Source organism: Jaculus jaculus, chromosome 2 (assembly GCF_020740685.1).
Source record: "Jaculus jaculus isolate mJacJac1 chromosome 2, mJacJac1.mat.Y.cur, whole genome shotgun sequence".
NCBI classification, from domain to species: domain Eukaryota; kingdom Metazoa; phylum Chordata; class Mammalia; order Rodentia; family Dipodidae; genus Jaculus; species Jaculus jaculus.
Genome location: NC_059103.1, coordinates 210,425,273 through 210,452,163, shown reverse-complemented (window position 1 = coordinate 210,452,163; position 26,891 = coordinate 210,425,273). Strand labels below are relative to the sequence as shown.

At 54.5% G+C, this 26,891-nt stretch overlaps 1 long non-coding RNA gene across 1 annotated transcript in view; it reads left to right on the top strand.

Annotated features, from left to right (window-relative positions):
• LOC123458594 overlaps positions 1-26,891 on the top strand; it is a 230,074-nt gene that overhangs the window by 55,562 nt on the left and 147,621 nt on the right. The window contains exon 2 of the long non-coding RNA XR_006635729.1: positions 14,285-14,654. This is a non-coding gene — a long non-coding RNA (uncharacterized LOC123458594). The remainder of the gene's footprint in view (positions 1-14,284; positions 14,655-26,891) is intronic.

The window sequence follows — 26,891 nt, the reverse complement described above, 5'->3', positions numbered from 1 at the left end:
CTCATCCATCCTCCATCCACCCATGTGAGGAACTACCCCACCACCTCATCCATCCCCCATCCACCCATGTGAGGAACTACCCCACCACCTCATCCATCCTCCATCCACCCATGTGAGGAACTACCCCACCACCTCATCCATCCTCCATCCACCCATGTGAGGAACTACCCCACCACCCTCATCCATCCCCCATCCACCCATGTGAGGAACTACCCCACCACCCTCATCCATCCCCCATCCACCCATGTGAGGAACTACCCCACCACCTCATCCATCCCCCATCCACCCATGTGAGGAACTACCCCACCACCCTCATCCATCCTCCATCCACCCATGTGAGGAACTACCCCACCACCTCGTCCATCCTCCATCCACCCATGTGAGGAACTACCCCACCACCTCATCCATCCCCCATCCACCCATGTGAGGAACTACCCCACCACCCTCATCCATCCTCCATCCACCCATGTGAGGAACTACCCCACCACCTCGTCCATCCTCCATCCACCCATGAGAGGAACTACCCCACTACCCTCATCTATCCTCCATCCACCCATGTGAGGAACTACCCCACCACCTCATCCATCCCCCATCCACCCATGTGAGGAACTACCCCACCACCTCATCCATCCCCCATCCACCCATGTGAGGAACTACCCCACCACCTCATCCATCCTCCATCCACCCATGTGAGGAACTACCCCACCACCTCATCCATCCTCCATCCACCCATGTGAGGAACTACCCCACCACCCTCATCCATCCCCCATCCACCCATGTGAGGAACTACCCCACCACCTCATCCATCCCCCATCCACCCATGTGAGGAACTACCCCACCACCTCATCCATCCTCCATCCACCCATGTGAGGAACTACCCCACCACCTCATCCATCCCCCATCCACCCATGTGAGGAACTACCCCACCACCCTCATCCATCCTCCATCCACCCATGTGAGGAACTACCCCACCACCTCGTCCATCCTCCATCCACCCATGTGAGGAACTACCCCACCACCTCATCCATCCCCCATCCACCCATGTGAGGAACTACCCCACCACCCTCATCCATCCTCCATCCACCCATGTGAGGAACTACCCCACCACCTCGTCCATCCTCCATCCACCCATGAGAGGAACTACCCCACTACCCTCATCTATCCTCCATCCACCCATGTGAGGAACTACCCCACCACCTCATCCATCCTCCATCCACCCATGTGAGGAACTACCCCACCACCTCATCCATCCTCCATCCACCCATGTGAGGAACTACCCCACCACCTCGTCCATCCTCCATCCACCCCGTCCCCATCCATCTAGGAGTGGTTAATGTTAAGTATTTTCATGAGAGTGACTTAAAAAAAAAGAATATTTTTGTTTATGAGAGAGGGGGGAAACAGTATGCCCGGGCGTCCAGCTGTTTTAAATGAACTCCAGATGCATTTTCCACCTTGTTTGTCTGGCTTACATGGATCCTGGGGAATCGAACCTGTATCCTTCGGCTTTGCAGGCAAGTACCTTAACCGCTAAGCCATTTCCCCAGCCCCGAGAGTGGTTTTTGCTGAGATACTTCTTTTCCTTGCTGTCTTTAGAAATACAGAGTTCTATTCCCTTTTTAGGAGTCAGGTGGAAAAAAAAAATCCTTTTGAAAGGTCTACAAGGTCTACCTCCAACCCCTAATTTAGCCTTTGGGATTCAAGCTTCCTCATTGCACCCACTGAGGCTGGTGGCTGTGTGCCTCCTGTGTGCCAGGTTTGCTTCTCTGCTAGATTTTTCCTTCTGTCTCTCCTGTGAACCCCTAGATTCCAGCACAGTGCCTTCCAGGTGTGACTTGCCCAAGGCTGTGCAGTTTGGAGGCTGCAGGTCCCATAAGCTTGCAGGTGTGTGGGTTCAATTTTGATTTCTGTTCAGACTAAGGACTCTGGTGCCTGAGTGAGTGGAGTACAGGCTTCTTGTTCCTGTGGCCTTCAGACTCTGGCATTTTGGGTTAATAAGGGAAGAGAGAAGCAAGACTGGGCTAGGCTTCCAGGTGAGCCTATTGTGTGGCCATCCCCCTGCCTCCACATGCGCCTGCCACCCTGCTATTGAAGAAGAAAGATGTTCTGACACTGTAAGCTCTGCCTGTGCCACCCCGCGCCCTGTCCAGGGAAAGCTGGGGGTGGAGGGAGGGCATAAGGAGAACAGGGCTGCAGGGCCGCAGGTAACTGCGAGGAGGGTTGGAGCGCTTGCTTCTGTGGTGGGGGCAGGGAAGGGGCGAGAGCCTGCGAGCAGGAATGGGGTACTCCTGAGCCCCTGCTCTGAGAGTTTGGGCGTGCTAAAGTCTCCCTGAGCCTTAGCCTCAGCTCTGTGACGTGCAACTGGTGAGACTTGTTCTCAGTCCAGGACTCGGGTGTAGGCTTCATCTTGGCCTTTTTACAGGTCCTGTTGGCTGCTTTCCTATGTCTCTACAGAACCCACCCACGCTGAATGCAGCACATGCCCTCCTTCCCTCCCTAACTTAGTTCTTTCCTTCCTTCCTTCCTTCCTTCCCCCTTTCTTCCTTCCTTCGCCCCTCCCTCCTTCCTTCCCTCCCTCCCTCCCTCCCTCCATTCCATCTTCTCTCCCTTCCTTTCTACCTTCCTGTACTGGAGATTGAATCTAGGGCTCTGCAGGCAAGCACTCACCCAGTATATCCCTAGACCTCTTCTTTTTTTTTTTAAATATTTTTAAAAAATTTTTAAATTTAATTTTTATTAACATTTTCCATGATTATAAAAAAAATCCCATGGTAATACCCTCCCTCCCCCTCCACACTTTCCCCTTTGACATTCCATTCTCCATCGTATTACCTGCCCGTCTCAATCATTGTACTTACATATATACCATACAAGAAAATATTTTATTTTAAGGCAGTGCCTTGCAAAGTTGCCCAGGGCTGGCCTTGAATTAGCTCTGCAGGCCAGGCAGGCCTTGAACTTTTGATCCTCATGCTTCAGTCTTCTGAGCAGTTGGGGTTACAGGGCTCCTGGGGATGTTTTCATGCAAGTGTAGAATGTGCCCTGACCATGCTGTTCCTATCAGGGGCCACTTTCTGACACCAGAGAGGCAGTGCAGGCAGTGAGCTCTGCGCTCCCGGCAGAGCGTTCCTTCGCTGGGAGAGACCTCACTAGGAGCTCAGGGCACAATTGCAGGCCAGACTCTGTGAGTGTGAGGGGCGAGGGGCCTCTGTGCAGTCTCATATATGCTCTCTTGAGATGCGTGGTTCCCAGCCTCATGCTGATGTGGGCATCAGGTCACTGTACCCGGCACTGGAAAGGATCTTGGGGATTGGGACCACCCATAGTTTGCTATGGGGTGAATCTTGCTTTTCCATAGAGAGAGGGAGGAGCCCACAGTCTGGAGCTGTAGTTATTGAACAGTGGTCTTGGGGTCGGGAATAAGTGTGTGATTGGCTGAATAATGCTTTTCCCAAAGACGTTCCTGTCCTAGTGTGTGGGCGCCGTGGCTATGACACAGTTGCATGGAAGGGTGACCATATATAAGAGGAGTGCTTTGGACCATCCAGGGAGCCAACAGAATGTGAGGGGTCCATAAAAGGGAGATCGAAGAGGCAGGCAGGGTGATGAGGGAATACAAGTTTGCTGGCTAGGAAGACAGGTCTCTAGACTATTTAAAAAAAGGCAGAGAAAGGTACACACTCCTATAAAAACTTGGGGACATTCACTTTTGGACTGTTCACTCCAACACCGTACAATAACGGGCTTGTACATTGAAGCCACTTGTATTGATGGTCATTTCTTCTGGTAGCCAGATAGCCAATTTGGCCAGGCCCCGGGGAGTGGCAGCTGAGGCTCTGGGACTGAAGGGTCGGTTCGGGTATGGCAGGGGCAGGCATGCCTTTATTTGGGTGGGATCACTGGTGAGGTCTTGAAACCAGCTTCTTGGCCTGGCAGAATGGCTGAGCAACCAGTTGTTGTGAGGGGTGAGATAAACGGTCCTGTGTAAGTGCCCCGTGCCCATTACCTCCCAGCCCTCCCCTGGGACATCTGCTGGGGTGACCTCATGGAATGCTCAGGAAGATCTCCTCCCCTTCACGCCTTGCTTGTTTAATTCCTGCTCTTTTGGAGTTTGATATTTAAGCATCTTGGAGACACGTGACTGGTGCCCATGAGCTTAGATAGCTGAGCTCTGCAGGCTCCCTGAACCCGTGTCCTGCAGCCTGCCCTGCCCAGGGCGCCTCCGGAGTCCCCACTGTTCCGCACTGCGCCCCCCCCCCTCGTGTGGATGCAGATAAAGCACCTTTCTTCCGGCTCCCTCGGCTGCCCACTGGACCGGCACCAGTTGTCTTCAAGGGGCCCGGGGCCACGCTAGGAGAGGCGCTTGTCTCCGTGGTATGCGCAGTGCCGCTGTGGGGCTGGCGTTCACGCTGCATGCCGTCAAACAGCGCTTTAAACCCACGCCCGGGCAGCCGTCTGCAGCTGGTCCTGCGCCTTCCAGGCTCACGCACCCAGAATGCAAATAGCCTGATGCTGCCCAGGCTTGTGTGTGGGTGGCCTCAGCCAAGGTCAGCTGGTCTAGAGACTGAAAGGGAGGGGAATCCTGGCCTAGGAGGAAGGGGGAGGAGAAGGAGGGGACAGCCCCAGCAGTCTGGCAAGTCTTCTCAAGTGCAAGGTCTTCCTGCCTGAAGCCCCCACCCCCACTTCCTCTTCCCTCTGAAGGGGTGCCGGACATTTTGTGGCAAGGGGGCACTGCTTCCGATCTGAAGGGAGGCGTACATTCCTCCCTCATACCCTGGGGTTGCTGGCCTGCAGACACCCGGCTGGAATAACAATGAGCCGGAAGCTTCCTCTGTGGCGGCCTCTGCTCAGCCTCCGAGGATGCTCCCTGGGACCCAGCTCTGCCCGGTCAGCTCTCTGGGCCTCCCCCCCCCCCCCCCCCAGGCTGCCTGTTCTCTGGCCAGAGCTGCGCCTGTTGGATGCCCCTGGCCTTGGCTTTAGGTGAGAAGTGAATTCTGAGGACAGTGACATTTCTTATGAAGATGTTAGGGAGGTACTGGGGACTTGGGTGAGGCTGGAGAAATGAGCTGAAGACTCCTACAGCCTGAAGTACAGATCTTTGAAAGATGTCACTCTGATGTCAGTAGCCTGGCCCTGGGTCAGCCACACTGGACTTGTAACACTGCTGGATTGTGCCCTGGCTGGGAAAGGGAAGGTCACTCTAAATCATTATAAGGGAAACTGGGGAGAAGGCAGCCCAGTGGCGACCTTATGATGATGTCTCGAATCCCTTTGTCCTTGTTTGCCCCTACATTTCCCTTGACTTTCACCATATATATATTTTTCTTATCGTAAACATTTATTATGTTTGAGAATCGTGTACTGCTTCTGTAAACTGGATGGATGTCCCAAGTAAGCGCTTTAGAAATCTTAACTCACTTGATTACAGGCGGCCCTGTGTGCTGGTCTTGAGATACACTCTGAGGACATACCACCATCTTGTACATCTGGCTGATGTGGTTCCTCGGGAATCGAACCTGGGTCCTTTGGCATTGCAGGCAAGCACTTTAGCTGCTAAGCCATCTCTCCAGCCCAACTAAGACTTTTTTTTTTAACAGCCCAACAGATCTAACTTTGTATCATGTCCTTTTTTCTTTGGAACATACTTATCCCTTTTTTTTTTTTTCGAGGTAGGGTCTCACTGTAGTCCATGCTGACATGGAATTTACTATGTAGTCTCAGGCTAGCCTCAAACTCATGGCAATCCTCCTACCTCTGCCTCCTGAGTGCTGGGATTAAAGGCGTGCGCCATCATGCCTGGCTGGAGCTTTTTTTTTTTTTTTGGTTTTTTGAGGTAGGGTCTCACTCTAGCCCAGGCTGACCTGGAATTCACTATGGAGTCTCAGGGTGGCCTCGAACTCATGGCAATCCTCCTGCCTCTGCCTCCCGAGTGCTGGCATTAAAGGTGTGCGCCACCATGCCCGGCCATACTTATCTTTTGAGTGTCATCCTTTTTACTTGTGGCTCAAGCGCTCTGACAGTCAGGAGCTGTCCATGAGGTACAGCTTAGATCCCTGCTGCTGGCAGAGATGCTCAATAACGGGGGTGGGGGGGTGGGGGTGCCCCCTGGGGTCCCATAACACTCCTGTGAGTGACAAGTTGTGCATTACAGATTGCTGCATATTACACATTCACTGACATGTTTAAGCCATCATTAGCAAATCACTAAGTGCTATTCTCATTCTTTGTTTTTAAATAACAATGATGCCAATGTTGCCTGCAATTCATTACTTAACTCATTAGTTGGTATTGAGCTCTGCAGTGTCAAACAATATCATTCTCCTACTTTCTTTTCTCTCTTTCTAAGAGTTTAGGAAACTGGTTGTTTGTGTCTCTCTCAACTCCAAACCTTGGTGTTTAAGAATATTTGTCATTTACTAATAAAATTAAATTAATTTTTTGGTAAAGTGGCATTATAAGACTGCACTTTCACACCGGGCCACAAATTTTACTTTATGAGAAAAGAACATATTGCTCTGGGTAGATAGCAAAACTGCAAATTTGAGAATATTTCTCATTTACAAGTTCTTTCTTTTTATAAACAGAAAGGACAAGAGTACTCAAAATCCATGGTTGATAGATGATATGCAGTCTCTCTCCTCATTCCCTTTCCTTCACTCCTCCCCCTTCCCTCCCTCTATCCCTCTCTCTCCCAGTTTTGAGACAGTCTGTGCCTGAACTAGGTAGGGAATGTCCTCCTGCCTCAGCTTGGCAAGTGCTGGGATTATAGGTGTGTAATACTACACCTGGCCACAATCTTTTTAAGCAGATTTTATTTTGGGAGAGAAGGACAGAGTAGACAATTGTTTGGGTTGATGATGCCGCCCTCACCTCTGTAATTAGGCTGCGGGGGGATCTTTACCAGTGTTACTACTTCAGATGTGTCCATGCCAGATTAGGGTGAGCGCTGCAGCCTCGACCGGTGGGGCCAGCTTTCAGGACACACGTTTCCTGCCACTGTGAGGTACCGGATGTGAGGTATTTCATTAGGAAACTCGGACACCATCAGCTTCCCTGGGTGGGGGAGGAAGGAGAGCGAGAGAGGGGGTGGCACCCATCCCCCACGTGCACAGTGGAGCCAGTGCTTGTTGATGAAGGAAAGATGAATTATGCTGTGGAGTCTTTTCACTCCATATTGCCTGCTAGAGCTACGAGAGCTCTTGAAATGTCTAGACAAACATCCTTATCCACTGCTAGTGGAGGGATCTTGAGTAGGTGGCATCACAGAGGGCTCTGGACCTAGGTGTCCAGCTTGTGAACTGTACAAGGAGTCTGGCTGGGGGCAATGATTCCATGCTGTGATGTTAGTCTCTGTTTCTTTTTCTGAGACAAGGGTCTCTTGAAGTCCAGGTTGACCTTGACTTCTTGCATAGCCAAGGAAGACCGTGAATTTCTGATCCTCCTGCCTCCACTTCCCAGGTCTGGGACTTTAGGCATACACCACCCCATCCAGTTTACACAGTGCCTGGGGTCAAATCCAGGACTTTCTGCATGCTAGGCTAGCCCTTCTACCATCTCAGTGGCTACCGCGGCCCTGCAAGCCTCGTTGCTGGCGGCGAGGCTGATGGACTCCTGGTGCCAGGATGCCATTCCAGGCAGAGTCCACCAGGAGTGTGAGCAGGGCAGCCAGTGAGAGGAAACACACTGGGAAACACTCGGGTTGCTGCGTCTCCATGTGTGTGTGAACAGTGTGTACGTGTGCAGGGTGGGGTGTGTGCACACGGGGAGGCCAGAGGCCAGCCGACCTCTGGTGCCATTCCTTACGAGCATGCCACCTTGCTTGCCGCGGAGTCTCTCATTGGCTAGCCAGCGAGGCCCAGGAGTCTCCCTGTCTCTGCCCCGCCAGTGCCCGGACGGCTCGCACATGCCACCACACCTGGCTTTTTCATATGGGTTCCGAGGACCTGAACTCAGGTCCACATGCCTGGGAAGCAGACACTTTGCCGACTGTGCTCTCTCTCTCTGGCCTTCTTTGGTACTTTTTGACCAACAGCCAGGAGCTGTTCTTACACACCCAGAGATGAGCATGAGCATTTCTAACACCAGATGCTGGTGGAGAAACAACCGCACATGGCATGTGTAGCATCTTCTCTGGTTGTATTGGAAGCATATTCCTGTTAAAAATAACTTCGAGGGTGCTGGAGGGATGGCTCAGTGGTTAAAGGAACTTGCTTATAAAGTCTGAGGGCCTAGGTGTGATGGCCCAGTACACATGTAAAAGTCAGATGCACAAAGTGCTGCATGCTTCTGGAGTTTGTAGTGGCAGGAGGCCCTGGCAGATGCCCATGTTTGTATTCTCTCTCTCTTTCTCCTCTCTCTTAAATCAACCATTCAGGAAGCAGATAAAATAAGTTCAAAACCTAAAGAAATGCGGAAAACAGAAGTGACTTTGTTATTTGTCTACCGTGTCCATTGTCAGAGACTGTGTGGGAGGGGTCAGACAGCAGCGGGTGAGCGGGTGAGGGTCTACCCTGACCGGCTCAGTTCCTTCGGGTCACAGCGGGGGGAGGGGGAGGGGGATGACACAGAGGGAAGTGAAGCATTTGGTTGAGACCTCTGTGTTGGGAACTCCTTCTCTGTCCCCACTCCTTCCTGTCCCTAGCCTCTGCTTGTCCAGAAATGCAGATACAGGAGAGCAGAGGGTCTGGAGAAATGCCGCCTGCCCTGCTGCTGCTGCTGCCGCCCGCTGGGCCTCCCTGCCAACTCCTGTCCCTGCTTGCTGCCTTGGCCTGCCTCCTGTTCCGCACGGGGTTGGCGAGGGCATGAGGTGGGGCAGGCGTCCAGCCTGTGGTGTCTGAGGACCCAGGCCTCTCTGTGGGTCCAGCCTGCTAGCCCTCAGGACTTCTGAGAAAGCCGGGCCGGCTTGGCTTGAACGAGAGCATCTCTTCACAGGTGGCCAGAAAGTCCCATGATGCCCACTCTATTTCCCCTGGCCCCACCTCCCTGTTCTGTGGGCTCTGAATTACCCGGGGACGGGCTGACACTTTCTGATCCTCAAACGACTTGGAAGGTGAGCAGTCAGGAGACTCTGAAGGTGCAAGGGACAGGCTCTCCTGCAGGTGCATCTTAGCTGCTGAGAAACCGTCTTAACAGACATCATCGTGGGTGGTGGCGGTAAGAGCTGATGTGCTCTGAGTGGGAAGGGCCTGTGTGTGCTCTTGCCGCATGCCCTCCCAGAGCCCGGTTAAGTGCGGCTCTTTAGTGCACCCTTATCCATCCATGCATGCTGTTCGTCGGGTGCCTGAGCCCACAGCAGGTATTGAGACCCACAGGCACTGTTTCTCAGAGTCCATTCCACCATGGAACCTGCTGAGTGCTGTTTTTTTTTATGCTGGGGTACTTCAGGTAAAATTTAATTTATAAGCTGGGCGTGGTGGCACACGCCTTTAATTCCAGCACTTGGGAGGCAGAGGTAGGAGGATTGCTGTGAGTTTGAGGCCACCCTGAGACTATACAGTGAATGTCAGGTCAGCTTGGGCTAGAGCAAGACCACCCGAAAAAACTATTTTATAAATTAATTGCATTAATAGATTAATAACAGTAACTAATAATATAAGACAATTATAACAATGTGCTACCATAGGAGTTATTTTATTTATTTATTTATCTTTGTTTTGTTTTTTTGAGGTAGGATCTTGCTCTAGTCCAGGCTGACCTGGAATTCACTACGTGGTCTCAGGTGGCCTCAAGCTCATGGCAGTCTCGAGCCTCCTGAGTGCTGGGATTGAAGGCTTGCATTACCATGCCCTATGAGTTGTTCAAAATTGATAAGAATTAAGGACTCTCCCATCAGGGTTTTCTGCTTGTGGCGCAAGCACTTTACTGACTGAGTCATGTCCAAGCCCTCTTTATCCTGCTTTTGTTTTGTTTTGTTTTGGACAGTGTGCCATGCATGTGCTCAGGCTGGTCTTGAGCTCACTGCCCCAGAGCTCCTGCTTCAGCTTGAGTAGCCGGCAGGACAGGATCATAGCTCTGCCCTGCCATGTCCGGCCTCTGTGATGGCCACTGTGCACTGAGCCACCAGCAGCAGATCCGGGAACCGTGGGACATGAACTTGTGCAGCGGTGACCTTCCAGCTAATCCCTCCTCATGGTGCACAGAGCTCAGAACGGGACAGTGTGGGGCTCAGCCTGTGCAGAAAATAGTGTCTGTGCTGTGCTTTCAGAACACCCTAGTTCTGGGCAGTGCCAGAGCCAGTGGAGCAGAGATTTAAAAGAGATGCTGTCATCCTACTGTGGGAGCTCTGTGAGGGGACTGTGAGGGCTTAGCTGTGGGGTCAGTCAAGGGGTGAGGAGAAGATCTGGGATAGCTGCATGAAAAAGGGAGGTGCCCTTAGGTACGAACAGGCCCAGAAGCGGGTTAGCGCGTGCCTTGTGCATTGTAGTGGAGTCCACGGTGGTCATAGAGGCTGACAGGGAAAGTTGAAGGGCTTGGGCGTGGTGTCTTGATCCAGTCCTAGTCCATTTTATCATCACTCATATGACCCATGTTCTCTCTCTCTCTTTTAAATTTTTATTTGTTTGTTAGAATCGGGGGTGGGGGGGAAGGGAAAAAGAGAGAGGGAGGGAGAGAGAGAGAGAGAATCGGCATGCCAGGACTTCCAGCCACTGCAAACGAACTCCAGATGCATGCGCCTCCTTGTGCATCTGGCTTACGTGGGTCATGGAGAATAGAACCAGGGTCCTTTGGCGTTGTAGGCAAGTGCCTTGACCACTAAGCCGTCCCTGCAGCCTGACTCCTGCTCTTCGAAGCCTGCAACATGGGGTTGGGGGAGCAGCACGTTGCTGTTGGTGTACAAGGTGTACAAGGGTCTCTAAGACCCACACGACGCTCTGCGGACATGAGCCTCAGGAGTCACTGTTACCCTGGACTTGCGTGTGCAGCAGGTTAGAGACCAAAGTGAGGCGATTCTGTGTGTCCTGTGATGAGAAGGAAAGTTCTTGGCCTCCTCACTGACATACCAGCCATGCAGAAGGCTAGCTGCCTTCTTCCTCAGCTTCCTGTGGCCCTAAGGCTACTGTCATGGGCCCTTTCCATGTGCTGGGGGTCTTTTTCCTAGGCCCCCAGCTTCTCCAGGTGGTGGTGTGCCTTTGGAGGAGGGGCTGCTGCTACTTGTTGAGATCTCTGGGGGTTGTACATCCTTGTGGAGAAAATGGGCTATGAGAAGTGCCTTGCATTCAGTTTTCTTTTACAAAATATTTTATTTATTTGAGAGAGAGAGGGAGAGAGATTGAGAGAGAATGAGCATACCAGGGTCTTCAGCCCCTGCAGATGAACTACCTTGTGCATCTGGCTTGTGTGGGTACTGGGTAATCAACGTGAGTCCTTAGGCTTCGCAGGCAAGCGCCTTAAGCCATCTTTTCAGCCCTGCGCCCAGTTTTCTATGATGAGTACTTTCAAGGTCTGACTCTGCATGTGGCTGGGGATTGCTACCTCTCTTCCACAGAGTGGCGTAAAAGAGATGCCACCTCTGTGGCCAGGTAGTGGGGCCGAGAGACTCTACTATTCAGTTCCTGCGGCCAGGCCCTCGGGCACTCGGCTGTATGCCCCAGCATGAATGTGAACATCTGCTGACTGCGGCTGGTACGGATGTCAGCAGCATGGTGGACGTTCTGTCAGAGAGGAGAGTCAAAGAGGAACTCACTTCGGAGTGTGTACACATGTGCACACAGTGTCGAGAGAGGGTGGAACAGATCCACACACCGGGACACAACTAGGGATACTATTGTCCGTTTCGGCTGTCCCTGCCCTTCTGTGCACAGCGCTTTGAACCCACTCGCCTCTCAATACTAGCCCTGCAGCCCACCAAGCCTCCGCCTGCCCACTCAGCCCCCAGGAGGCAAGGCACAGAGATGCTCTGCTGCTACTGAGTACTTGGAAACTGCAGCTGCGTTTCGTGTTTCTTCCTAACCGCTGCTATGGGCGTGGGGGAGGGTGGGCAGGTACAAATACCTAGGAGGGAGGACCAGGAAGAGAGGGGCACATTTGGGCCCGACAAGCTGAGAGACAGGGAGGAGGCTCAGCCAAGAGGATGGGCCTGGGGCCACCTTTTCATGTAGGGCATGTCCGCGTCACTGGGATGGAGCATGCGTCTTGTGGCGCTGCCGTGGATGTCCTCTGAGCAGGAGCTGCTGACAGCTGGAGAAGATGATGCAGCAGGGACTGCCCCCCCCCCCAAAGCGCTCATTCCCAAGTGAGAGGTTCTGTTTTCATGTCGCTTACAGTTCCACCAACAAACAAGCATGGGACAAATGTAAAAAGTACGAACTAACCTTTGACAGAGGTAAAGGACGTGCACATCACAGGCATTTTGATAAAGTGGTTCCTTACCTGCAACCAGTTCTGGATTGAGCCTTTCAGCCCTTCCCGTCGCCTTGGCCTGCCTCCTCAGGGCACAGCGAGCCGTGACCTGTCTGTGTACTTCCCGCACACCGTGGCACCACGCAGGCCTCCGACCCCACAGTTAGGTGTGTGAGGTGAATTGCTGCGGGGACTTGCAGGCTTTTCTCCATGCTCCTTACCACACGTGCACACTTAAAAGCCCATCCTGTGCCCACTGGCATTTGGCGGGTGTCTCAGCCACACCCTGAGCATGTCAGCTTTGTCCTTTGCTGGGGCTGCGCACCAATTCTGTGCAGATGAGCGGAGGCTGGGAGCCGCTGGCCCATGGGGGTGCGTCTCTTCCACCCTGGTGGCTTCCTGAGAGGAGCCCAGACCTCATGACCTGTTTGAAGAAAAGCCCTCTTCCAAAGCCTGTCTGGCACCACTGACTGGCTGTTCTATATTGAAGCCAATCTCTGGTGTTTCCTGTCTCCTCAAGTTTAGCCCCATAGTTGGTAAGCAGCAGATACATTGAAAATACTCCCTCTAAGCGAAGTGTTTAGGTGTGATGACACCTCGGGTCCTGGTGTAGCAAGCCCCGTACGATGCCTTTTGGCATGTAAGGGTGTGATGTGGCACCCTTCTCAGAGCATCCGTGCACACCACCTGTGCCATTGGTCAGGAGTCATCACTTTGCTACAGTCATACTCAACAGATGGTGGGATAGTGGCCATCCGTCCTCCAGTGACAGCGCTTTAATGGACCCAACCCCAGCAAAATAAACTTGGCTTCACACTTGCCTGTGGGGCTCAGGAAGTATGTAGCTGCGTGCCCCCCATTCTCTCCCTTGCTGTTAGTTGAGTCTGTGCCGTAAATCACATCTTCCTTTTCCCGCTGTCTGCCTGACCCCCTGGCTGGCTGCCTGGGCCTCAGGCCTGACACCCACAGCTGGTCCTGCCCCGCGAGGCCGAGGCCCCAAGTTCCTCATCTCTACAGACTGATCACTCACAACTCACAGCTTTATTTGGTAAACATGAAGTGAGAGTCTACCCATGTGAAATGTCCGGACATTTTTAGTTTATAGTCATCGTGGAAGGCCTTCCTCGCGTGATGATTGAGCGGGCTCAGACTTGTGACAGACTATCTAACTTCAGGTTCTTCTGGGTCACACTTGTCATCTGCACACCCCCCCCCCCCCCCCCGCCGCCACCAATCTCTTTCTAGAAACTTGCAAGAGTCCTTTTTTTTTTTGAGGTCATTGTAAGGATTGTGTGCAATGGAGATGTCAGAGATGCTGGCAAGGTGAACGATAGATGTGTTTGGGGAAGGCTGGGCTGCAAGCCTTGGAGCTGGACCATTGTGCTCCTCAGTTCTTTCTGAGATAACTGTGAGTTCCGTGGTCAAGGAGTCCAAGGCATGGTCTGTAGCTGCAGCCATTCTTTTCTCATAGCAGGGGCCCAGGAATTGCTGAATGAATAAGAAAGACACAGACCCAGGCCCTGGAGAAGCTTGCTGGTGCATAGCAAGGCCTGGAGCCCTGCCAGGATTGTGTGGTTTGTCTTTAAAAAGAAACAAAACAAAGACTGACTTCCGACCAGCTGACCCTAAGCTTCTAGGCTCTGCAGTTCCCTGCCCAGGCTTCTCAGCACTGTAGGGGAGCCTGGCTGAATGCCAGGCCTAGTCTTCTGTCAGCCTCATGAGCACGGATGGGGTACACCCTAAGCCTGCTCCCCTCCCAGGCAGCTCTGAGGATCTTGCAGAAGCTGAAAAGTACCTGGGAGCTGGGAGGGGAAAAAGCCAGCTGAAGGCCCGCCCTCACTGGACCCCGACTCACCTGTGTTTGGGTGCCGACTTCAAGAGAAGTTATTTTTAGCACCTCCTCCCTGAGTATATGACAAGACTGTTTTCTTCTTCTCTGCCCCAGGCCTCCTTGTTGACCAGACTTCAATCAAGCGACGCCCTCCAGATGTCTGTGCCTGTTGGCAGCATGGAACCTCACTCAGGGATTTTTTTTTTCCCGAGCCTTGTGGATTTACAGTGTGGTGTGGGTTCCTCGTGGTGACCTGAGTGTGTTCAAGTCCAGTGAGCCAGGACGCTCCCAGCGGTCTCATGGAGTTCTCTAGCCTGGATGCCACCTGAAGACGCGGAGGGTCTCATGGAGTTCTCTAGCCTGGATGCCACCTGAAGACGCGGAGGTCAGCTGCCGCAGCTTCAAGGCTGGATCTCGGTCCTTGCCTGCCTTGATGGGAATGCTTGTTTTGTCATTGGTAGCTCGCCGGGTCTCCCTCGGAAACGTAAGTCCCCATCACCTCCCTGTGTAGCGTCTCTTGCATATTCCTTCTGGGGAGCTCTGTGCTTTAGGTGAGGCCGTCCTTGCCAGGGGTTCAGAGCTTGCTATGGTAACACTGGTTGTTTAGAGAGCAGCTGTCTCCTGAGTGCGTCATCTGAGTGTCTAGTCTGGTGCTAGGATAGAAGAAGCTGGAAAGAGAAAGGTCCTTCCTGGTCCTGGCCCTCTTCCTCCAGTTGACGTCTGCTAGGAGCCCGTCACAGACCGGTGGTCCATGTGTCTGTCTCCATCTTCTAGGTTGTAAGGGCCTGGAGGGCCATGGCCTTGTGTGTGGGGGTGTCTTTGTCTCTGACACATGCTCAGTGCTCAGTGCATGGTCTCTCACACTGCTGAAAGGGTAAATAAGATGGTGGTTGGTGCATTATGGCGGCAAATATTCAGAGGTGGGGAAGTGACTCAGTGGATAAAGCGCTTGCCATGCAACCATGAGGACCTGGGTTCGGATCCCCAGCGCCCATGCAAAAGCTGGGTATGCTATAATCCCAGCACTGGGGAGGCAGAGACAGGAGCTAGCTAATCAGATGAGCCCCAGGTTCAGTGAGAAATCCCGTCTCAAAAAATCATAAGGTGAGCCGGGCGTGGTGGCGCACACCTTTAATCCCAGCACTCGGGAGGCAGAGGTAGGAGGATCACTGAGAGTTTGAGCCCACCCTGAGACTACAGAGTGAATTTCAGGTCAGCCTGAGCCAGAGTGAGACCCTACCTTGAAAAACCAAAAATAAATAAATAAATAAAAATCATAAGGTGGGAAGTTATTCAAGAAGACACCCAGCGTTGCCCTCTGGCCTCTACATGCATGGGTACATGTGTTTGTGCACACATGTGCCTATGCACATACAAATAGGTATACGCATACACAAAATGAACTAATTTTAAAAGGCATAAGAACTTAAGATACTAAGACCAGGAGTTCACTATGAAACCTCTCTCTCTCTCTCGACAGTTTTCCTATGAGCCTGGCTAACCTGGAGAGTCTCTTCCCTTGCCTTGACCTCTCCGGTGATGGGATTACAGGCCAGGGGATGAGGCCTAGGTTCAGTGCCAGACCCTTCCTCTAAAGATAAGCTGAAGAGAAAGCGAGGAAGACACTGGCATCAACTTCTGGCACGTGTGCACACATGCACGCGCACGCGTGCATACACATACATATGAACAGGCGCATACACCCTTGCATGCACACTGTAGTACTTAGGCCACAAAGAAGCGCACACAGGAAGACATAGCAGTCCCATCGGGAAGACAGGAGTGGCTGGGTCATTTCTTGCCTCTGTGCTTAGAGCTGGAAACAACATGAGACCAGATGGTGCCATGAGGAGCTGGGCGTCACCAGTTAGCTGCTCTAGGTCTGGATGTCTAAAGTCCCGTGTGACTCGGGGCAAGTAAGGCTTTCTTCATCAGGGATGAAGCAAACGTCTTTCCTATCACAGGGTCACTGCCAAGGGTCACAAGATGGACACAAGGTGTGGAACTTGTAGCAGATGCTCAGCACCAGGTCAGGGCAGTACAGGCGGAGGACGACTACTGGGGAAAATGGGCATTGCCTGGCTCTGGAACCTTCTAAGCAGAGCCAGGTAGACAGTGCTGGACTTTTGCACTGGCCACTGTGGGTTGGCGTGGGCAGTTGGTTAAGGATCACCGTCCCTGTAACCCACGGGAAGGCCGAGTGTCATTCCCGCAGTAGGCAAGGGAGAGGAGCCTCCTGCCAGTCGGAGGAAGTAAGCAGCAGCCTACCCAGCTGAAACCCGTGTGGCTGGGCAGTAGAGAGGCAGCAAGCCTGGCCCCTCAGAGCTTGCAAGGCTGGTAGCTCCTGGAGATGACCAAAGGGGAGGGGAGGCTTCAATAGCAAGTGGCACTGTGCTTGGGTCACATGGGGTCAAAGGGCATTTAGCTTACAAGGTGGCACTCTGGTTGGGGCCGTAGTGTGATTACAGCTGGGATTCTAGTAACGTGCTGGTAACACCTTTCCAGGAAGGCCTTCTTGGCCTGCGCGGTGTAGACAGCCTTTTGGGGATGGACCGCCACTGTCCACAGCTCTCGAGCATCCTGCCTGAAGCTGACACGGGCACGTGGTCCTGCTTCCAGACTGGGTGTGTTGCGGACAGCTTGCTCTAGCAGGGTGTGTCTCAGGTGATGGTGACTGTTGTAGTTACCTGCTCATTGCTGCAACAAAGCTCCTGACCAGAAGCAGCTGAAGGCAGGACAGTTTTTGTTTTTTGTTTTTTGTTTTTCGAGGTAGGGTCTCACTCTGGTCCAGGCGCCAGGGCAGTTTTTAATCTTAGCTGATTATAGTCTTGAGAAGCTGAGCAGAGGCTGGACGGCACCTCTGCCATAGCAGGTGGCAACAGCAGCAGACATGCCTGAAAGGTATCTGATTCAAACCACGACAGTGACCCTTCTTGATTTTCTTCCAGCTCCCCTGAGAAGCACAGACAGAGGCTTCAGACACAGATGTGACAGGGGTCAGCATTTTGTAAGCCAGGCTTCTGTGCGGGGTGCCCGGGGAGCACTGCACCCCGTGACCCGCACAACATAGCTGTGGCCTGGGCACTTCATGAAGCACAGACAGTCAGAGCCAGAACCGCCAGCGGCCACAGTGCTGCTGGACGTGAGCCACGGATCACGGTGCTTGGAACTTGGAGCTAGATCTGCTCTCTTCTTGGTTCTCTGGTCACCATGACCTTGGGCAGATCACCTTTCTTCTCCGAGCCTGTGCCCTCAGTGGTAGGGAAGGGGACAGTGATGCTTACTGGGAGATGACAGACAGGTGGAGGTGAAGACATGGGCTCCCGGGCTCACCAGTGACATGACTGCTGCTGGTTCTGGTCGTGCTGTTGATGCTGGTGTCTTCGGTGAGGACGATGGGGCTGCTAAGGGTGGGGTCCAGAAGTGGGGGTGCTGATGGTGGTGCCACCAGGGACCCTGGCAGCTCTGCCATACCCCCTAGCAGAGCTGGAGCTGCCTGCATTTCTGCTTAGCGGCAGAGCTTGGTGGCTGGTTTTTTGCCTGCTCGTCAACCCTCAGCTATGTGGCACTGCCTGTGTCTTCATGAGCCTGGTTGCCCAGGCTGTCAGGCTGTTTTCCCCTGAGGGGTTCCCATGCTGACTGAAGCGCATGCTGTGCTCCTGGGGCTGCTCTCCTGTGCACAAACCCCACCCCACCCCAGCTGCCCTTCTTGCAGATGACTCCGCACCTCGGACCTGTCCCTAGCTGTGACTGTCTGAGCTTGAATGATGACACTCACTGTTCCCACTGCGCAGTCAGCTGAAGACTTCTCCGTTGAATTTTTCAAAAACTCATTTCTCCTCCATGAATGGAGACTGTTATCTCCTGCACGAATTTACTGTGAAAATTCGAGTACACATTGAAGGGCTTGATTCAGTGACTGGCATCCCATGAGCTATTTGTAAGTAAGTTACTGAAGTCGAATCAGAAGATCCGAATGCATAGGCGCAGAGAAATAAGAAGAAATACTGAAGAAGAGCGACTTATGGAAATTTGATGTTAAATTTAGCTTCCAGCTTCCTAGTAAACTCAACATGCCGAGTGTGGTACATTTGTATCTAAATTAAGGGTTGGCAAACTTTTCCAACCCAGGGCTAGAGAGTAAATGTTTTCAGCATTGGGAGCCCGGCGGTTCCCCACCACCCATCAGCGCCTTCTTACCTGGAAGCCAGCCATAGGCGATATGTAAATGAGCGGGCGTGGCCCCAGGCCAATAAAACTTTATTTACAAGAACTGGCCACAGGCCCATAAGCTTTCCTTTGTCCTTGGTTTGTAGAAGGAAACCTGTTTATCTTTGAAAGAAACTTTTCATAGATCATAAACACTGAAAAGAAGTTTGTTGCAAGATGTAATGATTTTTATGAGGCTGGTGAGGCCGCATATGGACAGCACTTTCATTGGGCTCAACAGGAAATATAAAAGAAGGCCTTCGCAGAGCTCGGTCACATTCAGACGTTTGTCAAGGACCTCTGTGCTCCTAGGAGGTGATACTGACAAATACGAAATGCATCTGTGTATTGCTGGACGCCGCGTGGGCAAGGGGAGACCTCGGTGACCACTCAGGAGGCCACTAGGGAGTGCCGTGCTGAGCACGCTGCCCCCACCCTCAGCTCACTCCGGTCTGGGTGCTCATTGAGTGGCTCTTCATGGGCGCGCCTGTCCAGGCGCCGTCGCTCAGCATCTTGCCACACAGGGGTTGTGGCAGAGATCCTTGCCACCTCTGACTGACAGCTGCAGCTGCTGAGAGGGCATGGCCTTTGGGGCCAGAGTCACCAGGTTCTGAGGCTTTACTGGGCCATCTTGCCCGACTTCCGTGACCTCTCCGAGCTGCTCTTTGTTCACCCGCGGACCAAAACACCCGGCGCTGGCTCACTCACAGACTGCCCGCTCCTTGACCGCCAGCTCTGCCCCGCCGGGGCGAGGAAGCTGCTGGGCTCGCCTCACAGAGCCCTCCCCTGCCTTTTCCACCCGGAGCCTGTGGGTGTGGGGGCCACAGGCCCGTCCTCCCGTGAGCACTCAGCCTTGGGAAACACTGGCTTGTGGAATTCCGGAGCTAATGAGGAGAACAGATTCCAGGAGGGTGTTCATGTGACCTTCCTACCCTTTCCCCAAGCCCTTGTCACCCCTCAGTGCATTTGGAAGAGTGTGAAGGCTTAGCGCTGCACAAAGGATCTTGCCCATGGTGGGACAGGCCTGCCCTGGGGCACCGGAAGCCTGGGTGGTGGTGGGAGAGTGTGGAACCTTTCCCTCCAGTGCCTGGCTCCCCAAAGTGAAGCTTGGGACCAACCAGGACAGATGATACAGGGAGAAGAAAACTCGGTTGCTAAAGTTGGGGGTCTGGGGTAGAACATTTGCCTAGCATATGAGAGGCCTTTGATCCCCTGACAGCCTCCCTCCAAAAATAGAAGTTGAAGAATGTTATCCATTGCAGGGGCAGAGGACAAGGCTATGTGAGACGTTTGTAAGATAACCTAGTTATTCTGAAAAACAAAAAAGAACACCCCCCCACTTTTTATTTTTTACTATCTTGACCTATGACTCCAGGAGGATGTCTAGATACTAACAGATTAGCCAGGAAGGGTCACAAACAGCCTGCTGATCTGAGGATGTGGCTCAGTTCGTAGAGTGTTTGCCTGACATGCATAGAGCCTAAGATTTGAGTCCCAGCAGAGTATAAACCAGGCATAGGGGTATGCATCTGTAACCCCAGCACTTTGGTGGTATAGGCAAGAAGATCAGAAGATCAAGGTCATACTTGGCTTCATTGCAAGTTCTAGGCCAGCCTGGGATACTTGAGACCCTATCACAATTGAACAAAAACAACCCAAACTGCCTTGAGCCCACACTGTCATGAGGCATCCAGTTTCTGTCTTGTGGGCCTTTCCAGGAACAGGCTGGAAATCAGAGCTGGGGAAGTGTCCTATCACAGGCTACCATGTTGGAGAGTCAGCTGTACCCAGCAGGCCATCTGGATTGCATTTCCTGCAGGCAGGTGAGCCCAGTCTGGCTGTTCCTGCCACTGCAGGGCTCAGAGTAGCCTTGGTAAGCCTGCACAGTTAGGTGGCCCTGGCTGTGGATGTGTGTCTGGGTTGGCCTTAGAGTCTGGTTCACTTCTCACCCTGTCAGGAAGTGAAAGGGGTGTGTTTGGGGCTTTGCCCCTTCTTTCTTTGTCTTAACAGCCCACTAGGGTTTTAGTTACTTGCTGGGGTGGGAGGGAGGTCTTCCCTGCCACCTGTCCGCTTCTACCATCTATCCCTGCTGGGGTTCTAGGAGTGAGTGAGGGCCGCCTGCTTACTAGGAAATGCGCCCCAGACCACTTCCCTATGTGGGCTTCCACTGTAGGAGTAGTGAGGACTGCAGAAGTTCAGTACTGTATATGTAGCAAGAGGCGATGACATTAAGAAGAAAAGAAAAGAAAAGGGAAAGCACGGGCTCCCAGCTTCCTGGTCATTCTGGGTTCCCATAGACTCCTTGTGGCACGTTCAGGACAAGTGAGGACACCCAGAGAGGAGTGAAAATAAACTGTGATGGAGAGGTACACTGTGGAGCTGTTGGCGTGTTAGAGAATCTGAAGGCCCGTAAGTAAGTGTAGGCGCTTTCTGGCTGTGGCTGTGTTGTGGGGAGACCAGTTGGCCTTTCTGTGTCTGCATTTCTTCCCTGTAAGTCCCTGCTTGGCCCTGCGTGGCAGGTAGGCCGTGGCCCTCGGGTTCTGAGTCCCAGTCAACTCCAGCAGTTCTGAGCTTGTGTGAGGTACTGTCTTCCTGTCTTCCAGTGGGGAGCCAGCCAGGTTTGTGAACCTCCCACACATGTCAGAGGACAGGCGAGTCACCTCTGAGGAAGTGCCTGAGAGGAGAGGTCCACAGTGGGTGACGGCAGAGCTGCTCAGTAGTGGAGAAGTGGTCTAGCACATTCCTTTTGGGCCACGCAACGCTTGTCCACAGCGAAGCTGGAGCCACGTGGTCAAGGCCGTCAGTACCTGGCCGTCCTGCTGGGCTCTGTGACCAGCACTGGGAGAGCTGGGAGTGCTCTGGGCTCCACTCCTTCCAGTGGCTCAGAAGGACTCTGGAATCTAGAATGTACTCAAGCATGGGGCAGTTTCCCTGTGATGTGAATTGTCTAGCTCTGAGACATGAAACAAGAAGTCACAAAAGACCATTTAACAAGTGCCGGATTCCCACTGGTAGGATTAACACGTGCTGAGGATGTGGTGTGTTTGCCTTGGATCATTGCCTTTGAAGAAATAAAACCAGGATAGAGACCGACTGGGCAGCTGGCGTTCTCCACAGGGAAGTCGCTGTCTTGGACATGGAGCGGAGCGTGGTGGAGGTGTTCTGTCTGCCCCGCCATCCCAAGCGCGCTCAGGCTGAGTGTCCACCGTGCCCTGCGCTTCCATAGCTCTTAGGCAGGTGGCGCAGAGCTGGTGTCTGCCCGGCCTGTCACTCAGCGTTGGCTTTGGTCACGTATGGAGCTGCTGTTTCTTCTTGCTTCTCGTGAGGTGGTGGGATTTGGTGGTTGTTTCTGGGCTTTTGTTCGCGTGTGTAGTATTGCTGCGAGTGTCTAGGTACACGGCAGGCCGCTGTGTCCCCCGGAGGCCAGTGTGCAGGGAACTTACTAGAAGTTTTTCCCAGCATGACTACCTGGCTTTCCTACTGGGGCCATCAGCTTTCTGCGTTTCTTTTCCAAGGTCTAAGAACTTCTGAGGGTACGAGTGGGTGTTGCCGACCTGAGTCCCTGTGCCAGTCAGCAGTGTCTGGCTCCAAGTACCAGCTCAGGTCATGGCTGAATGGGCTGCATTCTCAAGGCGGTGAGGCAGGCACCAGAGACAGTCCAGAGGCGGAGCATAGGAGGAGCCGCTTGTTTGTCTCTCTGCAGAAATAGCCCTGGGTCAGCCGAGAGGGAAGGAATATGGGCGGGCTGAGGGAGGGCGCAGCGCACACACAGTTCTGAAAGAGCCTCTGTGAAAGGCTGTCTGAGGTGTGGGCGTGGCATATACCAGCAGGCCAGGCATGAAGGTGCCATTGCTAGGGCCTTGGGAGTTTTAAGTGCAAGTGTGGTGAGCTGGGGACACTGGCTGGTTGAGAAAGTGGTGTGAGTGACTGGCTCCAGAGAGGGACAGAGGGTGGGGTTGGAGGTTCACAATGATGAATGAGGAGCCCTCTCTGGGCAAAACCAGAGGCTCTGGGGCTTGTTGGGCAAAAAGGGGATTGGGGGCCCTGGTGAGGACTCTGGTGAGGACTCTGGTGAGGACTCTGGTGAGGGCTCTGGGGAGGACTCTGGTGAGGACTCTGGTGAGGACTCTGGTGAGGACTCTGGTGAGGGCTCTGGTGAGGACTCTGGTGAGGACTCTGGTGAGGACTCTGGTGAGGGCTCTGGTGAGGGCTCTGGGAGGACTCTGGTGAGGGCTCTGGTGAGGACTCTGGTGAGGACTCTGGGAGGGCTCTGGTGAGGGCTCTGGGAGGACTCTGGTGAGGGCTCTGGTGAGGACTCTGGTGAGGGCTCTGGTGAGGACTCTGGTGAGGGCTCTGGTGAGGACTCTGGTGAGGGCTCTGGGAGGACTCTGGTGAGGGCTCTGGTGAGGGCTCTGGTGAGGACTCTGGTGAGGACTCTGGTGAGGACTCTGGTGAGGGCTCTGGTGAGGACTCTGGTGAGGGCTCTGGTGAGGACTCTGGTGAGGGCTCTGGTGAGGACTCTGGTGAGGACTCTGGTGAGGACTCTGGTGAGGGCTCTGGTGAGGGCTCTGGTGAGGACTCTGGGAGGGCTCTGGTGAGGGCTCTGGGAGGACTCTGGTGAGGGCTCTGGTGAGGATTCTGGTGAGGACTCTGGTGAGGGCTCTGGTGAGGGCTCTGGTGAGGACTCTGGTGAGGGCTCTGGTGAGGACTCTGGTGAGGACTCTGGTGAGGGCTCTGGTGAGGACTCTGGTGAGGGCTCTGGTGAGGGCTCTGGTGAGGGCTCTGGTGAGGACTCTGGTGAGGGCTCTGGTGAGGGCTCTGGTGAGGGCTCTGGTGAGGGCTCTGGTGAGGACTCTGGTGAGGACTCTGGTGAGGACTCTGGTCAGGGCTCTGGTGAGGGCTCTGTTGAGGACTCTGGTGAGGACTCTGGGAGGACTCTGGTGAGGACTCTGGGAGGACTCTGGTGAGGGCTCTGGTGAGGACTCTGGTGAGGACTCTGGTGAGGGCTCTGGTGAGGACTCTGGTGAGGGCTCTGGTGAGGGCTCTGGGAGGACTCTGGTGAGGGCTCTGGTGAGGACTCTGGTGAGGACTCTGGTGAGGACTCTGGTGAGGGCTCTGGTGAGGACTCTGGTGAGGGCTCTGGTGAGGACTCTGGTGAGGGCTCTGGTGAGGACTCCTGTGAGGACTCTGGTGAGGACTCTGGTGAGGGCTCTGGTGAGGACTCTGGTGAGGGCTCTGGTGAGGACTCTGGTGAGGGCTCTGGGAGGACTCTGGTGAGGACTCTGGTGAGGGCTCTGGTGAGGACTCTGGTGAGGACTCTGGTGAGGACTCTGGTGAGGGCTCTGGTGAGGGCTCTGGTGAGGGCTCTGGTGAGGACTCTGGTGAGGGCTCTGGTGAGGGCTCTGGTGAGGACTCTGGTGAGGACTCTGGTGAGGGCTCTGGTGAGGGCTCTGGGAGGACTCTGGTGAGGACTCTGGTGAGGACTCTGGTGAGGGCTCTGGTGAGGACTCTGGTGAGGGCTCTGGTGAGGACTCTGGTGAGGGCTCTGGGAGGACTCTGGTGAGGACTCTGGTGAGGGCTCTGGTGAGGACTCTGGTGAGGGCTCTGGTGAGGACTCTGGTGAGGGCTCTGGGAGGACTCTGGTGAGGGCTCTGGTGAGGGCTCTGGTGAGGGCTCTGGTGAGGACTCTGGTGAGGACTCTGGTGAGGGCTCTGGTGAGGGCTCTGGTGAGGACTCTGGTGAGGGCTCTGGTGAGGGCTCTGGTGAGGACTCTGGTGAGGACTCTGGTGAGGACTCTGGTGAGGGCTCTGGTGAGGACTCTGGTGAGGGCTCTGGTGAGGACTCTGGTGAGGGCTCTGGGAGGACTCTGGTGAGGGCTCTGGTGAGGACTCTGGTGAGGGCTCTGGTGAGGACTCTGGTGAGGACTCTGGTGAGGGCTCTGGTGAGGACTCTGGTGAGGACTCTGGTGAGGGCTCTGGGAGGACTCTGGTGAGGGCTCTGGTGAGGACTCTGGTGAGGGCTCTGGTGAGGACTCTGGTGAGGACTCTGGTGAGGGCTCTGGTGAGGACTCTGGTGAGGGCTCTGGTGAGGGCTCTGGTGAGGGCTCTGGTGAGGGCTCTGGTGAGGACTCTGGTGAGGGCTCTGGGAGGACTCTGGTGAGGGCTCTGGTGAGGGCTCTGGTGAGGACTCTGGTGAGGGCTCTGGTGAGGGCTCTGGTGAGGGCTCTGGTGAGGGCTCTGGTGAGGACTCTGGTGAGGGCTCTGGTGAGGACTCTGGTGAGGACTCTGGTGAGGACTCTGGTGAGGACTCTGGTGAGGGCTCTGGGAGGACTCTGGTGAGGACTCTGGTGAGGGCTCTAGTGAGGACTCTGGTGAGGACTCTGGGAGGACTCTGGTGAGGGCTCTGGTGAGGACTCTGGGAGGACTCTGGTGAGGACTCTGGTGAGGACTCTGGGAGGACTCTGGTGAGGGCTCTGGTGAGGACTCTGGTGAGGACTCTGGTGAGGGCTCTGGTGAGGACTCTGGGAGGACTCTGGTGAGGGCTCTGGTGAGGACTCTGGTGAGGGCTCTGGTGAGGACTCTGGTGAGGACTCTGGGAGGACTCTGGTGAGGGCTCTGGTGAGGACTCTGGTGAGGGCTCTGGTGAGGGCTCTGGGAGGACTCTGGTGAGGGCTCTGGTGAGGATTCTGGTGAGGACTCTGGTGAGGACTCTGGTGAGGACTCTGGTGAGGACTCTGGTGAGGGCTCTGGTGAGGGCTCTGGTGAGGGCTCTGGTGAGGGCTCTGGTGAGGACTCTGGTGAGGACTCTGGTGAGGGCTCTGGTGAGGACTCTGGGAGGACTCTGGTGAGGGCTCTGGTGAGGACTCTGGTGAGGGCTCTGGTGAGGGCTCTGGTGAGGGCTCTGGTGAGGACTCTGGGAGGACTCTGGTGAGGGCTCTGGTGAGGACTCTGGTGAGGGCTCTGGTGAGGACTCTGGTGAGGGCTCTGGTGAGGACTCTGGTGAGGGCTCTGGTGAGGATTCTGGTGAGGGCTCTGGTGAGGACTCTGGTGAGGGCTCTGGTGAGGGCTCTGGTGAGGATTCTGGTGAGGGCTCTGGTGAGGACTCTGGTGAGGACTCTGGTGAGGGCTCTGGGAGGACTCTGGTGAGGGCTCTGGTGAGGGCTCTGGTGAGGGCTCTGGTGAGCACTCTGGTGAGGGCTCTGGTGAGGACTCTGGTGAGGACTCTGGTGAGGACTCTGGTGAGGACTCTGGGAGGACTCTGGGAGGACTCTGGTGAGGACTCTGGTGAGGACTCTGGTGAGGGCTCTGGTGAGGGCTCTGGTGAGGACTCTGGTGAGGACTCTGGTGAGGGCTCTGGGAGGACTCTGGTGAGGGCTCTGGTGAGGACTCTGGTGAGGGCTCTGGTGAGGGCTCTGGGAGGACTCTGGTGAGGGCTCTGGTGAGGATTCTGGTGAGGACTCTGGTGAGGACTCTGGTGAGGGCTCTGGTGAGGACTCTGGTGAGGGCTCTGGTGAGGACTCTGGTGAGGGCTCTGGGAGGACTCTGGTGAGGGCTCTGGTGAGGACTCTGGTGAGGGCTCTGGTGAGGACTCTGGTGAGGACTCTGGTGAGGACTCTGGTGAGGACTCTGGTGAGGGCTCTGGTGAGGGCTCTGGTGAGGACTCTGGTGAGGGCTCTGGTGAGGACTCTGGTGAGGACTCTGGTGAGGGCTCTGGTGAGGACTCTGGGAGGACTCTGGTGAGGGCTCTGGTGAGGACTCTGGTGAGGGCTCTGGTGAGGGCTCTGGTGAGGGCTCTGGTGAGGACTCTGGTGAGGGCTCTGGTGAGGACTCTGGTGAGGGCTCTGGGAGGACTCTGGTGAGGGCTCTGGTGAGGACTCTGGTGAGGGCTCTGGTGAGGACTCTGGTGAGGGCTCTGGTGAGGACTCTGGTGAGGGCTCTGGTGAGGATTCTGGTGAGGGCTCTGGTGAGGACTCTGGTGAGGGCTCTGGTGAGGGCTCTGGTGAGGATTCTGGTGAGGGCTCTGGTGAGGACTCTGGTGAGGACTCTGGTGAGGGCTCTGGGAGGACTCTGGTGAGGGCTCTGGTGAGGGCTCTGGTGAGGGCTCTGGTGAGGGCTCTGGTGAGCGCTCTGGTGAGGGCTCTGGTGAGGACTCTGGTGAGGACTCTGGTGAGGACTCTGGTGAGGACTCTGGGAGGACTCTGGGAGGACTCTGGTGAGGACTCTGGTGAGGACTCTGGTGAGGGCTCTGGTGAGGGCTCTGGTGAGGACTCTGGTGAGGACTCTGGTGAGGACTCTGGGAGGACTCTGGGAGGACTCTGGTGAGGGCTCTGGGAGGACTCTGGTGAGGACTCTGTTGAAGGCTCTGGGAGGATTCTGGGAGGACTCTGGTGAGGGCTCCGGTGAGGGCTCTGGAAGCAGAAGAGATGCTTGTACAGGGGCAGAACTTTAAATTGTGAAAGGCTTTTTCAATGCTGTGGAAAAGTTAGAGAAACACAGGAACAAGGAAGGTATCA